The following is a 12,998-nucleotide window of genomic DNA, read 5'->3' on the forward strand; positions in this document are numbered from 1 at the left end:
TTTTTTTGCCAGAAATCAAGGAAATATGCAAGGTGCTGCAGTTCCACAGGTTGGTGTTCAGGGAAATCAAGGAGGACTAAATGTGTCACAGGATAGAAGTAGAGTGGTTCTTGTGGGTACAGGTTATGGAACAGATATTGCCACTATGAAAAAGATCACCCTGTGTCTTATATCTGTCATAGAATTTGACATTGGAAGAGGGAATGTTGATATAATTCTGATAATGTTGGTAGAAATGTTCAAATGCAGAAAGGTATGAAAATCCAGAATGTGCCTACACAACAGATGCAAATGCCTATGCAGGGATAGATTACAATGATTACAAATAGAAGAGGGATAATAACACTACGTGAAGGTGGATGAGTGTAGGGGAAATGCACCAAATTAGTAAAACTGCCCTCACACACAGCAAGCTGTGTCATGCTTCATCATAGGGCTGCTAACACACCTCCGCGCCAACCAAACACTGGAGGTGGAGCAATAGGGAGAGGGAAGACAATACAACATACAGTGTAAGATCACAGGTGAGAAGAAAGCGCAGAGAAAGTGATATAAAACTGGTATCAGGGAGTCCTTGTCATAATTTTAATATTAGGTACCCTGTCCAGGTTTAAAACAAAAAATGTGGATGCTGGGTTGGGGAGCTTATAATGAGATGCCAACCCCTTCACTCTGCAAAAGCGTCAACATGTTTCAGCTGGCAAAACTAATACCCCGGCTTTCCTCAGGACTCTTAACACTGTGATCCCTAGGTGCGCACCCTACCTCCTTTAAATCCAGAAGTAAAGGGGATGTCACCTTACCGAGTCAGTGCTCGGTTGAAAAAGTAGTGGAGCCCCTCGCTCTTGGAGAGTAACCCCTGATTGAGCCTAACCATGTATTGTTTGTGGATGGCTCATGCTTGAGCGGTAACTTGTTTAATGTGAGTATGATTTAAAGGGGCGGGCCTGCCTTTGCTTTTTTCCTTCTGCAAAGCAAAACGCTCCCATGTATCTTTCCTACCGCGAAGTAGAGGAATCTTTCCCCCTCAGGCCTGCTTCACTCCTCCGCCCAGCTGTAGGGAGAGAGGTCCTCCGCTCTGTTTCTTTCCTTTTCGAGGAGGCGGTACATTATTTTGGGCGCTGTCGGAATCGCTGGCCGTTCATTGGTTCTTTAAAAGTGGGTCTCTCAAAACCACTGCAGCACTGAGCGCTGCACAGCACTGGTGAATTTAGAAGTATTCACGCGAGGAGCGGTACAAAGGGTTTCCACGCAGCACCGACATGGCGACACCCCCGAAAAGGATGTGCATCAGCTCGGTTTTCGAGAGCAGCTTTGAGAAGCGGTCCAGGAAGCTGTCCATCGAGGGGAACATAGCCGCTGGAAAATCTACGTTTATTCGTATGCTGAGGAAAGCAAGTGATGAGTGGGAGATTATTCACAGCCCTATCGCAAGGTGGTGCAACGTGCAAACAAATGAAGATGAACACGAGGAACTTTCAACTTCTCAGAAAAGTGGTGGCAACTTACTCCAAATGCTGTATGATAAGCCCACTCTATGGGCTTACACCTTCCAGACCTATGCTTGTTTGAGTAGAGTAAGGGCGCAGTTAAAGCTGGTGTCAGCAAAATTACAAGGAGCATAGCGACCTGTACAATTTTTTGAACGATCTGTTTACAGTGACCGGTATGTGTTTGCAGCCGACTTGTTTGAATCTGGGAACATCAATGAAACTGAATGGGCAATTTATCAGGACTGGCATACATGGCTTTTGAATCAATTTGAATCTGAGATTGAGCTGGATGGAATGATCTACCTTAGAAGTACACCTGAGAAATGTATGGAACATTTGAGCTATAGAGGCAGGAAAGAGGAGCAGGGAATTGAGCTGGAATATGTAGAAAAACTTCACTTCAACCACGAAATGTGGCTCCATTCAAGAACCATGAATGTTGACTTTGAAAACCTCCGGGATATTCCAATTTTGGTCTTAGACGTTAACGAGGACTTCAAAAATGACCAGATTAAACAGGAAGATTTACTAGAAAAGGGTCAAATATTTATAAATTCACTTTAACCTCTGAAGAAACGCGCCAAAGAAACTTTTCTCTTGGAAACTCACTTAAAGCCAGACTGTACAAGAAAAAGCAGTCCCTAATTATTGCACATATTTGTATATATGTATTGCATTTTAAGTTTTTGTATGAAATGAGTACTGGTGTATTGCAATGTCTAAATCAGACAATGTTCATGGTGCTATTTTATTGTAACTTGCAGCTTTGATTTTATGTATTTTTATGTATATAATGTTCATTTTTATGGTGACCTCCCTAGACAAGAGGGCTGATTGCATTAAGTTGCCTCCAATACACAAAGACCACAGTCCTGAATTTACTCCAAAGCACTCAAATTTTCTGCTCTCACTTACACCCGTCAGTGTTATGCTTTAGCCCCCAAGGTACAGTTTATTTGAACCGTATTGATGGGCTACTAGATGTGGCTGCTCATGGGTGTTTGTTCTTCACTTTGGGCTATCTGGGTAGGCGAATCCCTGCCTAGTCAGCTTGTGCAAGATTACCCCCTTTAGCTCCTTTCCTGCAAGCTCTAAGAACTACAGGGCATATCAACAAGGGGCGGCGATTATATTATCGCCGCTTAAGAGCTCATTTTCGGGCGAAAACCGGCAATAATATTATCCCATTATTAACAAGGACACGCTAGTGCGTGTTTCCTTGCATTAGCGCCCCTTGTAGGCACGCCTCCCATCGCATCGCTAATGAGATGCAAAGAAGGCATGCCTGACAAAACACCATGGGAAAATATCGCTAACCCAGCTTCGTCATATTCACAATGAGGGTTAGCGATATTTGAAATCACGTTAGGTATGCCTTAACGCAGGACTTTAACATCTGTTAAATTCCTGACTAAGGCATACCTAACATGGGGGGTGGATTGTGTGGCTTAGACCACAGGCCCTATCACCAAGGATATCGCAGTTTTCCATGGAACATCGCTGGAAAACCAGCGATGTTCCATGGAAAGCACCGCTATCACTGGAATAATTATCGCCATTGCGCTATGCGTTGTTGATACAGCGCTAGTGTGAGACCGGCCTCGTGGCGTGGGCCCTCCCGACCAGCAAGTTACCCTACAACCACGCCGAACCTCGTGGACATGGCCTTCCGGCTCCCGTGGGCCAACATCCCGAGGGCCGACCAGATCCCCAACACGCATGCCCGGCCGAGGGAGAACGAAACCCCCACCCCAAACCAGACCGAGAGGCGCCGACCCTGTCACACCTCTGGTCTCTCCCCCGAGGGAGGTTTCGATCGACCACCAGGCCCCCGGTGAGCGGGCGCCTCGCCTGCTGGTTGTCTGGAGTCCCTCCCAGACCCACCTGAACAGATCAAAGGGCAGAGCGACAGGAAACCCCGACACACCGCCCCCCAGGCACCAGACCCCTCTCCGCGAGGACTCCGGACTTGAAAGAGGAGGGGGAGTATAACAAGGGGTGCGGAAAGGACGGGAGCAGAGAAGACCTGGACTGACGAGAGCCTGCTGACCTGGTCGCGGCTCGATCGCTCACCGAACAGAAGAACGCTACCCGAACTCTGAACCACCTGAGCCCTGCGGACACTGTCGCGGCTCCCCGAACTCTGAACCATCTGAGCCCTGCTGACGCTGTCGCGGCTCCCCGAACTCTGAACCATCTGAGCCCTGCTGACGCCGTCGCGGCTCCCCGAATTCTGAACCATCTGAGCCCTGCTGACGCCGTCGCGGCTCCCCGAATTCTGAACCATCTGAGCCCTGCTGACGCCATCGCGGCTCCCTGAACTACGACCCTCCGGTGCCTGCTGAGTGACTCGCTGCCCGCTCCTCCAAGAGAATCGGCAGAGATTGCCGAGCGAAGCAACATCCCCGCAGCTCGAGGATTGAGAGCTGTGCGCCGGATACCTCGCAGAGACACTAATTCAAAGACTGTCCCGCTACCCCTTTCCCTCCTCACGAGATCGCTGCCGCTTGTGGCATTAATTCTGCACCTGCCTGCCGGATCATAAAGATCCCTGACAACTACCGATAAAAGCATATTGTCTTATAACGACTTACTGTGTGGTGTCCCTCTATCCGAAGAGAGAGTAAGCGCAGCGTGTGCGATCCTAGGTGCGAGACCCTTCCAGGAAGGGCCTCCCTGCTCTTGCTCGGCCTAACTCTGGGTAAGGTGGGCCTCCGGGTGGTCGGGAACGCATTCCGCAGCCTCCCCGGGGAGCGCCTTCCAACATTTGGTGGCAGGCGACGGGATACGAGCCAACACCTAGAGATCGTGCAGTAGACGGCTTACGCACTACCAAGAAGAAATGGAAGGAGAAACTTCCCTAGGTGCCGCAGGCACCAACCCGAGCACGGCATTTCAAAAGGACCAGTTAGAATCTTATACGCACCGAGAACTGAAACAATTTTGCAAAGACTTTGGAATCGCTACCACCGGACTAAGCACGAAATTGGACTTCCAGGGGGCATTAAAAACCTGGATCGAGGCGGGAACTCCCCGGACACAAACAGAAGGAGAGCCTCCCAACGAACCACGAAGCACCCCGGGGAGGAACGGCGCCCCCGAGGGGGGCCTATCCCCAGAGGAACTAGCGGACCGAGAAAGAGGTCGCAACCACGAACTGGAACTAGCAAAATTAAAAATCGAAGGAGAGATAAAACTGGCTGAAAAAAAACTGGCGGTGGAACAGTTACGCCTACAAGGAGAACTAGAGGAAAAGAAACAGAGAGAACACGAAGGAAGAAAACTCCAACTAGAGCACGAACGTAGCTTAAAAGAAATCGAGCTCAAGGCTAAGAAAGCGGAGGCCCGACTCTCGGAAACCCAACCCATTTCCTCCACCGCGGAACCAAAGGTCCACATCCCCAAAGATGTGGTGAAAGAATACTATAAGAACGACGACATTCAGCAATGGTTCAAGGCCTACGAAGTCGCCATGACCTCCCACCGAGTCCCGCAGAAAGACTGGGGGGCTGGGCTGTGGGGCCGGTTCCTGAGCGAGGGGAGAGATACCCTGCTGGACCTGCCCTCCACGGTGATGAACTCCTACAGTCACATGAAAGAGGCCCTGGTAGCCAGATATGGGCTCACCCCTGAAATGTACCGGCAACGGTTTAGAGACTGCAAAAAGATACCCGGTACCACCTGGCTGGAGTACGTGAACTTTTAGCCGGGCCTTGGACGGATGGATCAAGGGCAGCAAGGTCTCCACCTTTGAGGAGCTGTTCGACCTAATCGCATGGGAACACTTGTCCGCTAATTGCTTCGTAGAGCTGCGCCAGCACCTCCTGGACAGCAAACTCACAGACCCTCGAAAACTGGCCGTCGAGGCTGACCGGTGGGTGAACACCCGGGCCTCCCGGGGCCCCGTGGGAGACTACGGTCGCCACAGTCAGGGACCCCCCCGCCAGAGGGGCGGAGGGAATCAAGGTCGGCAAAGGGAGCTCCCGGGGGGATCCCCGCTCAGCCCTCCCAGAGGACAATCTCCGCCCTTTCCAGCTCCACCTCCGGCCAGCACAGGGCCACCAGGGAGGCCGGGGCCCCGAGTGAGGATCACCTGTTTCCGCTGCCAACAGACCGGACACTATGCCAGTGACCCTTAATGTCCCTGTACCAGCGGACCGCCACAACAACCCCGCCGGCTCAACAGATGGCCTCCGTAGCCCTGGGGGAAGAGATGGAAGACTCCGAAGAATGGGAACCAGCCGCCATGGCCTTGGTCTCCCTAGGGGACCGGGAGATGGTCCCCGGAACGTCCCTACCCGCCAACACGAAGAAGTACCGACAGCAGGTAACGGTCAATGGTCACCGCATCGAGGGCCTCCGGGACACGGGGGCGAGTGTCACGGCGGTTCATTGTCACCTGATTTCCGAAGATCAGATCCTGCCTGGCGCCTTTTGCCCCGTCATATCATCAGACAATTCCGAGAGCCTCTGCCAGATGGCCCTAGTCCCCTTCGAATGGGGGGGGGAGTCACCGGCAAGTTAAAGGTGGTGGTCCGAACCTCCCAGCCCGTGGACTGCCTCCTGGGCAACGACCTTAAGAACTCCCCGTGGGGACAAGTGGAACGAAGAGCCCACCTCGAGATGATGGGCCTACCCGAGTGGGTATGCGCCACCACGCGCTCGATGACTCTCAGGGCGCCTTCCTCCGAGGGGGGAGAGGCCATGCCGCTGAGCACCGCCACCATCCCCGAGATCCAGAATACACCACCAGAGGCCAACGACCCCCTTCTGGACGAACCAACCGCTCCCGACGAAGGATCAGTGCCTTCCGACCCCGAAACCCTGACCAAACTCGGGGACTTGCCAGAACTGGCCCCGTGGCCCTGCGAAGGGGGCCCCTCCCGTAAAGAGTTCTGCCAAGAACAATCCACCTGCCCGTCCCTCATTGGACCCCGACAACAGGCCGAGGCCCAAGCAGCAGGCGACCGGACTGGCACCCACTGGGTATACTGGGAGAACGGACTGCTGTACAGCGAACAGAAGTCGGCCGAGTTGGGATCGGCCCGAGTACTAGTGGTACCCCTACGCTTCCGAAGTCTTCTCCTGGGCCTGGCCCATGATGTACCCCTGGCCGGACACTTAGGCCAAGATAAGACCTACCAACGACTCGTCACCCACTTCTATTGGCCCAAGATGCGAGCAAATGTGGAGGCCCACTGCAAGTCCTGCCCCACGTGCCAGGCCAGCGGAAAGAGTGGGGGCAAGCGAAAGGCTCCGCTACAACCCTTCCCCGTCGTCAGTACCCCTTTTGAGCGGGTAGGAATCGACATTGTAGGACCGCTGGACCCCAAGACCACCCAGGGCCACCGGTTCATCCTCGTCCTGGTGGATCATGCCACCCGTTACCCCGAAGCCATCCCTCTCCGCACCGTGACGGCCCCCGTGGTGGGCCGGGCCTTGATGGGGATCTTCTCCCGCATGGGGTTCCCCCGCGACGTCGTGAGTGACCGGGGTACGAACTTTATCTCCCGATATATGAAGTCCCTCTGGCAGCAGTGCGGAGTATCGTACAAATTCAACACCCCGTACCACCCCCAAGGAAACGGCCTAGTCGAGCGCTTTAACAAAACACTGAAAGGGATGATCATGGGCCTCGAGGAACCCCTACGCCGGAGGTGGGACGTCCTCCTCCCCTGCCTCCTGTTCGCCTACCGGGAGGTTCCCCAAAAATCCCTGGGATTCATCCCATTTGAACTACTATATGGACACCCCGTCCGGGGACGCCTGAGCCTGGTCAAGGAGGGGTGGGAAACAACCCCCCGGGGGACCCCTCCGGATGTGTTCCGATACATCTTGGTGCTACGCAACCAGACCCGGAAATTCAGAGAACTCGCAGAAGCGAACCTCGAGGCTAGTCAGGAAGAAATGAAGCGCTGGTATGACCAGAATGCTACGCTGGTCGAGTTTCAGCCGGGCCAACAAGTCTGGGTCATGGCCCCGGTGAGACCCTGCGCCCTCCAAGATAAATGGACTGGACCCTTCAAGGTGGTCGAGCGGAAGAGCCAAGTCACCTATCTCGTCGATGTACAGTCCCCGCTGAACCCCCTCCGGGTCCTCCACGTGAACCGCCTCAAACCTCACTTTGTACGGACAGAATTGAGTTTACTCCTGGCCACCGACGATGGGGCCGAAGAAGACACCGAGCCCCTTCCAGACCCCCTGGGGGCGAAAGAGACCGATGGGTCCGTGGAGGGAGTGAAACTGTCAACCGCCCTCACAGCCCAACAGTCCGACGACTGCCGCCAGCTACTAGGGCAGTTCGCGGACCTCTTCTCCCTGACCCCTGTGGTCACCAACTGGTGTGTCCACGACGTGAACACCGGCGACAGCCCGCCAGTGAGACATCGGGCCTACCGGGTCCCTGATCGGGTCCGAACCTGCATCCAGACCGAGGTGGCGAAGATGCTAGCCCTCGGGGTGATTGAACCCTCCGACAGCCCCTGGGCCAGCCCGGTAGTCCTGGTTCCGAAAGCAACTACCCCGGGTGTTGCCCCCGAGCTGAGGTTTTGCGTGGACTACCGAGGACTCAATGCGGTCACCCGAGCGGACGCTCACCCTAACCCCCGTGCCGACGAGCTCATTGACCGCCTTGGGGCCGCTCGCTACCTCAGCACCTTCGACCTGACTAGTGGATACTGGCAGATTGCCCTCACCGAGGGAGCCAAGGAGCGCTCCGCCTTCTCCACCCCGGATGGGCACTACCGCTTTAGGGTGATGCCGTTTGGAATGAAGAATGCCCCGGCCACCTTCCAGCGGCTGGTGAACAGGGTCCTGTCTGGCCTAGAGGGGTTCAGCGCAGCATACCTCGACGACATAGCAGTCTTCAGCTCCCAATGGACCGAGCACCTCCAGCACCTCCGTCAAGTCCTGCTGGCTCTGCGCCGGGCCGGCCTCACCATCAAAGCCAGCAAATGTCAAATTGGGCACGGCTCCGTAACCTATCTGGGGCACCAGGTGGGAAGTGGGCAGGTCGCCCCCCTCCAGCCGAAGATCGACTCCATCCTGTCCTGGGAACCCCCCACAACCCAAACGGAAGTCCGGGCCTTCCTGGGCCTCACCGGCTACTACCGAAGGTTTATCAAGAACTATGGCAGCATCGCAGGCCCCCTCACAGAACTAACCTCCAAAAAACACCCCAAGAAAGTACACTGGACTCCCTCCTGCCAGAAGGCGTTCGACACCCTCAAGGCCGCCATGTGCGCAGCAACCAATACAACAAGGGGAACCCCTGCAAGGTAAATATAGGTAGAGGCTCAGGGGAAAATTACTAAATCAATAATAAAGAAAAAGTTCTCTACCTGTTTGTTCCAGAATGTACAATGTATCATTAAATAAATAGGCTGACACTCAAACTAAGGCTAATCATGAAAAAAACACAAGAACAGTTTAAATGCATAAACAAAAGTCAATTAATAAGTGCTTTTATTTTTCACAGTGGTCGATATTCTGACAGTCGTATTCAATACACGTACTTATTCGTGACTTAATGGAGTAGACATCAAAACATATGCAAAAAACATAAATTTAGAAGGTCCCAGACATCATCAACTGCACACAGATTCACAAACTTATACCGGTATCACAACACACCAACATCACACTTCATACTTGCAAAAATAAAGAAATGGTCAAAATGACCCGGAAATGACCGGCTCAAATTCAGCCGCAATGAACAATGTATAAATGAAATCATAAGAAAACATTCAATACAATATTAAAAGGTCCATGTTGCATCTAAGTGGTAGGGGCATGGTTGGACTTCAAAGAAGCGCCGACGCGCGTTTCGGTGAGCGCACCAAACAGTGGGTGCCACCTTCCTCAGGGCGAACAGTATGGAATTAAGGTATGCTTTGCTGGGACCTAACAAGAAGATAATAATTCCAATTACATTCCAAAAGTTAATCGCTAAAAGAAAAATAACATAATATGTCTAAATAGATATTTTAAGAGCAGACCATTAGTTATAAGTGTCAGAACTAGGCATGGTTAAGGTAATGTATTCACATAGGGATTAAAATGCGCAAAAGGGACCTAGAGAATCCTGATAAAAGAGGTAAGATAAGCTCAAGACAAAAGGTTGCAAAGGTAGACCTAAGGCATATATGGACCAGAGGGTAGAAGAAAGAAAAAAGGAAAGAAAAAGAAGAGCATGTGATAGGTGCCTAGTAGGGATTCCAAGGCGGCTGAAAGGTGCGAAAAAAAGAAGGGGAGGGCGGGGAAAATAAAGGCTTTCCCGCTTACCTGTAGCGGTTATATCTATAGCTGTCGGATCATGCTGGCAAAATGGCGGCAAGAAAGCTCTGGTCGCACACGGATAGTGGGAGCAAACAGAGACAAAAGTCCTCTAGGAGAATCAAACATCAAGCACTAAAAAGGAACAATTTAAAATAGAAAATTTAGAAACATGACGATCTAACAATAGCATATACAAGGTGAGGGCAAAAGGGTAAAAGAAAGCTTTTTAGAAGTATAGGTTTATTAGAAGAATAGGTGAATAGAAGGTCAGAAAAACCGGCAGGGGAGCAAAAAACGGATCTAAACAAGGGCACAAAAATGAGGGCCATGACTCAACTGGTTTTAGTAATAAAGCTGATTTTATATCATAGAGCACTAGTGGTGTGTAAACACTGAAAAAACAATATACGGGCCATAAGCAGGGGACCATGTGCGCAGCTCCAGTGCTCAAAGCACCCGACTACGCCCAGGAGTTTGTGGTCCAGACGGACGCCTCGGAACACGGCATCGGGGCAGTCCTCTCCCAGTTCGACGACAAGGGCATAGATCTGCCTATAGCCTTCATCAGCCGAAGGTTGCTGCCCCGGGAACAGCGGTGGAGCACCATTGAGAGAGAGACCTTCGCAGTAGTCTGGGCCCTCAAAAAGCTACGACCCTACCTGTTCGGAACCCACTTCCGAGTACAAACGGATCACCGCCCCTTGCGGTGGCTGATGCAGATGCGAGGGGAAAACCCCAAGTTGCTACGCTGGTCCATCTCCCTCCAAGGGATGGATTTCACGGTGGAACATCGCCCCGGGACGGACCACGCCAACGCGGACGGCCTGTCCCGATTCAGCGAGGAGAACCCCCAAGTGGATGGGTAGTTCTCCCCGCCTTTCAGCTGGGGGGGGGGCACATGTGAGACCGGCCTCGTGGCGTGGGCCCTCCCGACCAGCAAGTTACCCTACAACCACGCCGAACCTCGTGGACACGGCCTTCCGGCTCCCGTGGGCCAACATCCCGAGGGCCGACCAGATCCCCAACACGCATGCCCGGCCGAGGGAGAACGAAACCCCCACCCCAAACCAGACCGAGAGGCGCCGACCCTGTCACACCTCTGGTCTCTCCCCCGAGGGAGGTTTCGATCGACCACCAGGCCCCCGGTGAGCGGGCGCCTCGCCTGCTGGTTGTCTGGAGTCCCTCCCAGACCCACCTGAACAGATCAAAGGGCCGAGCGACAGGAAACCCCGACACACCGCCCCCCAGGCACCAGACCCCTCTCCGCGAGGACTCCGGACTTGAAAGAGGAGGGGGGAGTATAACAAGGGGTGCGGAAAGGACGGGAGCAGAGAAGACCTGGACTGACGAGAGCCTGCTGACCTGGTCGCGGCTCGATCGCTCACCGAACAGAAGAACGCTACCCGAACTCTGAACCACCTGAGCCCTGCGGACGCTGTCGCGGCTCCCCGAACTCTGAACCATCTGAGCCCTGCTGACGCTGTCGCGGCTCCCCGAACTCTGAACCATCTGAGCCCTGCTGACGCCGTCGCGGCTCCCCGAATTCTGAACCATCTGAGCCCTGCTGACGCCGTCGCAGCTCCCCGAATTCTGAACCATCTGAGCCCTGCTGAGGCCGTCGCGGCTCCCTGAACTACGACCCTCCGGTGCCTGCTAAGTGACTCGCGGCCCGCTCCTCTAAGAGAATCGGCAGAGATTGCCGAGAGAAGCAACATCCCCGCAGCTCGAGGATTGAGAGCTGTGCGCCGGATACCTCGCAGAGACACTAATTCAAAGACTGTCCCGCTACCCCTTTCCCTCCTCACGAGATCGCTGCCGCTTGTGGCATTAATTCTGCACCTGCCTGCCGGATCATAAAGATTCCTGACAACTACCGATAAAAGCATATTGTCTTATAACGACTTACTGTGTGGTGTCCCTCTATCCGAAGAGAGAGTAAGCGCAGCGTGTGCGATCCTAGGTGCGAGACCCTTCCAGGAAGGGCCTCCCTGCTCTTGCTCGGCCTAACTCTGGGTAAGGTGGGCCTCCGGGTGGTCGGGAACGCATTCCGCAGCCTCCCCGGGGAACGCCTTCCAACAGCTAGCATGGTGATAATTTCCAGCGATAGCCGGCGATATGCAATCCCACGCTAAGAGCAGCCAGCGATAATTATCGCTGCCGCTTGTTGATATGCCCCCTAGATTGTTGTCTTAGTTGTAAAACTTTATGCATTAATGAGTTGGGTGTCAAGACAAATACATACATATCTGACTTGATTGTTTTAATAAACATGCTGGTCAACTTTTGGAGAGGTAACAATGGCACACTAAAAGCAGCATATGCCGGGTGCACTGTAAAAGATGTTGTCAAAGCTTCACAGCTTCAGAAAGCCACCTCAGCACAAGTTGACGAATTGATCACCCTTACCAGAGCATGCAGTTTAACTGCACAAATGAAACTTACCATTTTACAGACAGCCAGTACGGGTTTGGTGTTGTCCATGACATTTTTACAGACAGCCAGTATGGGTTTGGTGTTGTCCATGATTTTGGGAAACTTTAGTCCCAATAGTGATTTTTGACCTTCTCCAGCATTCCTATCGTAAATGGTGCTGCCTACATTAGGGATTTGTTGGAGGCTTTACAGTTGCCAGGAGAGATTGCAGTGGTCAAATTTGCAGCTCATCAGAGTGGTAATAGATATGTTGCCATAGGCAACAGATATTTTATTTCAGTTTCTAGATACTGAGCTTTATAGGACTGCACATTCAAAGAAAATTTCACCTTTGAGTCAGAAGAGTAGAGTTCCTTTACCATGTTGATGAAAGTCACTGACACATTAGAAGACTTGAAAAGGGTGCAGGAAAATGTGTCAGAAGTAGAACAAAACAGTTGTGTAAAAGCAGGTTGTGATAAAAATGCAAACTAAATTTGTATGTTGGCTGATTGGAGACCAGTATTACCGGACAGTCTGTTATTTCCAATGACACAATGTTACCATGGATATACACACTAAGGCAGGGATTCAATGGTGAGGCTTTTCAGGAAAAGTTGGTACAACCCCATATTCCGGATGTTAGCAGAGGAGATCTGCCATAGGTGTGTAATATGTCAACAATTGAATGCAGGAAAGACAAAATGCGTCACTGTGACACACATAGGTAGATCAGATAGTCTTTTTAATAGGATGCAGGTAGATCTGATCAAAATGCCTGTTCACAATGGGCTGAGATATATCCTGGTGATCCTG

The 12,998-nt window shown here is 52.4% G+C and overlaps 1 protein-coding gene and 1 pseudogene across 1 annotated transcript in view; one reads left to right on the forward strand and one right to left on the reverse strand.

The window, feature by feature from the left end:
- LOC146854126 (interferon-induced protein with tetratricopeptide repeats 5-like) overlaps positions 1-12,998 on the reverse strand; it is a 52,988-nt gene that overhangs the window by 17,175 nt on the left and 22,815 nt on the right. The gene's annotated exons all lie outside the window — the stretch shown is intronic.
- Positions 1,263-2,057, forward strand: LOC146854127 (deoxycytidine kinase 2 pseudogene; annotated as a pseudogene).

The sequence above is a fragment of the Triturus cristatus genome, chromosome 4_1 (genome assembly GCF_964204655.1).
Source record: "Triturus cristatus chromosome 4_1, aTriCri1.1, whole genome shotgun sequence".
NCBI lineage: Eukaryota > Metazoa > Chordata > Amphibia > Caudata > Salamandridae > Triturus > Triturus cristatus.